Source organism: Myotis davidii, unplaced genomic scaffold (assembly GCF_000327345.1).
Source record: "Myotis davidii unplaced genomic scaffold, ASM32734v1 scaffold88, whole genome shotgun sequence".
Classification (NCBI taxonomy): Eukaryota; Metazoa; Chordata; class Mammalia; order Chiroptera; family Vespertilionidae; genus Myotis; species Myotis davidii.
Genome location: NW_006300377.1, coordinates 621,534 through 625,917, shown reverse-complemented (window position 1 = coordinate 625,917; position 4,384 = coordinate 621,534). Strand labels below are relative to the sequence as shown.

General features: G+C 53.4%; 1 pseudogene; it reads left to right on the top strand.

The window, feature by feature from the left end:
* Positions 1-483: 483 nt before the first annotated feature.
* LOC102773030 overlaps positions 484-4,384 on the top strand; it is a 5,696-nt pseudogene continuing 1,795 nt past the window's right edge.

The window sequence follows — 4,384 nt, the reverse complement described above, 5'->3', positions numbered from 1 at the left end:
TGACTTTAAAATAGGTGATAATAGTAGTACCACCGCAGAGGCTGAGAGCATTAAATTGGAAATTGTGCGCATAGCACTTAGCACAGTACCTTGTGCATGGGAAGCTGTGGTCTTGAGTCCTTGGCAGGAAGGAGGCACCGTCCAGGAGATCAACCATTCCTGGTGGGGAACAAGAAACTGTCTTCAATATGGAGGCAGGTCAGGAGAGTATCAAGAGGAAACCAGACCAAACTCCTGAGTAGCTAGCAATGTTTGCAAAAGAGAATTCTGCAGGGACAGAGTCTGAGGCACAAAACTTCAAGGGCGTAAGAAGTCTTTGGGCTATTTTGTAGCGTCTGCTACCACAGTAAAGTTTCTTTCTCCCTTAGTAGAGTTCTTTTTTTAAAAACCCACCTATATCAGCAGGGGAACCAGGGGCAGAGATGTTCATTGAATAGTAATAGGGGCAGTAATAATAATAGTGGCACTCATCGATCACTAAGAATGTGCCGGATCTACACTCTGCGCCCGGTATGCCTCAACTCGTTTAGCTTCACCACAACCCTCTGGGGCAGGTACCGTCCTTATCATCCATTTTGCAGAAAAAGAAACTGACGCTCAAATTGCAGGAATTGGACCAAAGAATTTAGCAACAATTAGTAAGTAGCTAACACCGGATTCAAGCCTGGCTGTGTTTAAGTCCAAAGCCCGCCTTCTTACCTTCTGCGTGTACCTTCCCTCAGAGGGAGCACAGCCCACCCACCCCCCGAGGAATTCTGAGGCAGTTTTATAAGCCGCTTCCTTCACTTTCTCAACCTTCCTAAGAGCCCTGAGCTGAGGAAGACCTGAAAATGGCTAAAAGTCAGAAACAACTGCCACCTTGAAAGTGGTCAAACGCCACAGAGCAATTTTCAACTAACTGAGCAGATAATAAAAACGTTCCAAGCCATCAGTCACCCTGAGTGTCGTCTCCCCGCTTCCGTTTTTGTTGTTGGCTTTTTCTTTTAATTAAACATGGAGACGCTGTGGCTGGTTTTCTCCCTCCCTGACCTTCTGAACTTGCTGCTCAGCTCTTGTCCAGAGCCGGTGGGGAGACACAGCAACTGCAGAAGCTGGGTGCTCCGGAGGGAAGGGTGGTCCAGGGTGCTTTCGTTACCCAGAAAGCTAGGTCATCGCTCAGGGTGCAGCACCTTCAGGGCCCTGGGCTCAGTCCCTTGTGGGCAGTTTTCCAGTGTAACAGGACACACACAGGTGTCCAGCCCCTCACACCCCCAGGGCAGTGTCAGCCCCGCCTATTCCATCCAAGGCTGGAGAATGTCTTCCTTAGACAAGGTCACCTTTGGCTGCTAACACGACTCAGCTATGGAATTATTCATCAGCTTTTAAAAAAAATACATCATTTTCGTCATAAAAAATAATATAACTTATGTTACAGAAGAATTGAAAAATAGAAAGAAAAGGAACAAAAATAAGCCATAATTCATTTACCCTGCCACCACCACCATTAGCATTCTTGATGTGTTTCCTGACGCCTAAGCTCCAAGCTTTACCTCGTTGTAACCATGGTGCTCTCACAATTGTGTAGCCAATTTTTGGGGCCTAATTTTACACCCTAAGACATGTTTTCATATCATACGTACTCTCCATAACTGTCATTTTAATGACTGTTAACACTTCATGAGGCTGTGACATCATTTACTTGGCTAATCTATTGATGAACATGTCACTATCATAAGTAATGCTGCATAGAACATCTTTGTACTTACTGTTTCCTTCCCTGGTCTTTGGGATTCTTTCCTTAGGATAATCTTTCGATATTAATGAGTAACTGGGTCAAAAGGAATGACCAGTTTTTTGACTCATCATTAATGCCACGAGCATAAGAAAATATCTTATTGCCCTGGCTGGTTTGGCTCTGTGGATAGAGCGTCGGCCTGCGGACTCAAGGGTCCCAGGTTCGATTCCGGTCAAGGGCATGTACCTTGGTTGCGGGCACATCCCGGGTGGGGTGTGTGCAGGAGGCAGCTGATCGATGTTTCTCTCTCATCGATGTTTCTAACTCTCTGTCCCTCTCCCTTCCTCTCTGTAAAAAATCAATAAAAATATTTTTTTAAAAAAAGAAAATATCTTATTCACTGCAACATTTTCAACGTCGATGTTATCTGGCGGCGCGGCCTGCGCTCCCTGCCTGGCTGTCCCTGGCTAGGAGCTGGCACCAGGTTCAGCCAAAGCTGTGGCCTCAGAAAGCTCCCCTGGGCGCGTGGGCCGCAGTGTCTTCAGCCCCGCGGAGCCCCAGCCACCGGCTATTGCCAGCCAGTTCTCAGGGTGCCCACGGGGATGGGTAAAGCCCGCCAGGCCTGTGGCACTTACCAAAGGCCATCATCTCACTAGGCCTCTCTGTAAAAACGTGAGGATGCAGCTTTCAGCAGTGCCCGCGCCTGCTGGCGTCCGTGCTGGAGCGGTCGGTGGAAGCACCTGCGGCTGCTCTGGAGGAGGAGCCGGCCGGGCGACAGGCCCCGGGGCAGCCTGGGCTCCGAGGATCCACGACCGGAGGGCTCTGCAGAGGGTGGAGGGCGGCGCGCACTTGGTGTGCACAGGGCGCGCGCACACCCACCGCCTCTGCAGCTTCAGTGGCTCTGCTGCTCCAAGGAGGCCGAGGAGCTCATCTTCTTCCGCGGCAGCACCTCCGTCCAGCCGCTGCTCTAACCACTGAGAAACACAGGTGAGGGCTTTTTTTCTCTCTTAGTCTTAACAGTATAGTTAAAAAAAATCGCCGCCCTGGCTTCCTGCCCAAGCCCGTGCGTGTTCCTGCCGGGCGCGGCCCTGGTCGCCAACCGCTTCAACCCCGACAACCTCACGCACTTCCACGGCAACCTGCTGCCCCTGGGCTACACCCTGCGCCAGTTTCCCGGCCTGGCCCGCGAGGCCCTTGCTTCTGCACGGAGGGCTGGGGCGAGGGCGCGCCCTTTGACCTCTGCAAGCTCCTCAGCCCCAAGCAGCCGCTCCTGCGGGCCCAGCTGAAGACCCTGGGCGGCTGCTGTGCTCCTCCCAGGCGTTCGTGGGCCCCTCCGAGATCACCACCTGGTACCAATATGGCCCAAAAGCCAACATCCTGGTCTCGGGCCGTAAAATCCAGCAGTTTGCAGGGTTCGTGATGGAAAAGCTAAATGGGAGCCACGCAGGGGCCCGCTAGGCGAGTCGTCCATTCTGGTCTTCAGGTGCACCCAGAACAGACCCATTCTGAACGAGGCAGGGCTGCTGCTGGCCCAGGAGTTCCAGGGGAAGACGGTGAGGGTGTCCCTGGAGGACCACGCCTTTGCCGATGTCCTGGGGCTGGTCAGCAACACCTCCATGCTGGTCAGCATGCACGGGCCCCGCTGGTCACAGCCCTCTTCCTGCCCCGTGGGGCCACCGTGGCTGAGCTCTTCCCATATGCCGTCAAGCCTGACCACTATACCCCCCATAAAACGCTGGCCACAGTGCCTGGCGTGGACCTCCACTATGTCACCTAGCGGAACACGGTGCCAGGGAACATGGTCACGCACCCTGAGCGGCCTTGGGATGAGGGGGGCCTCGCCCACCTAGACCAGGCAGAGCAGGCCCGTATCCTGCAGAGCCGGGAGGTCCGATGGCATCTCTGTTGCCGGAACCTGATTGGCTATTCCGAATCTACCAGGACACCAAGGTGGACATCCCATCCCTCATTCAAACCACACGGTGTGTGGTAAAGGGCCGGCCAGGGCCGCGGTAGCAGAAGTGGACAGTCGGCCTCTACCCAGGCATCGGTGCAGGGCGCCTCCGAGGCCCACCTCACTGTCTCCTGTCAGATCCCATGGAACCTCAAGTAGGTGCGGGAGGTGAGGTATGCGGTGTGGCTCCAGGAGCAGGGGGAGAACACCTCTGTGCCTCATCCTGGCCCTGCAGAACCACACCTTCGCCGAGAACATCAGGCCCTCCACTACCTACCTGGTGTGGATCCACGGCATCTTCAACAAGCTCCTCCTGGGACCCTTTGCTGGTGTGCTGGTGTGCAACACGGAGCCAGTGTGCCGAGGCCGGGCCTCTGAGGGTGGCCCCGCCAGCTCAGTGTCCCTGGGCCCGCTAACCCCCATGGCTCTCTGTCCCTCTCCCTTCCTCTCTGTAAAAAATCAATAAAAATATTTTTTTAAAAAAAGAAAATATCTTATTCACTGCAACATTTTCAACGTCGATGTTATCTTTTTACTCACTTAATAGGTTAATTTTTTTTTTAAAGATTACATCTTTGTTGTTTCCATTTGCTTTGGGGGGAGGGTGTGTCCCAGAGAAGGGTAACAGTATCTTGTCGTTTTTAAGAATTAAGAGTTTTTGAACGGACGGCCGCGCTGGGCTCGCCAGTGGGGCCTGCGTGCGGGCACCGGCGACC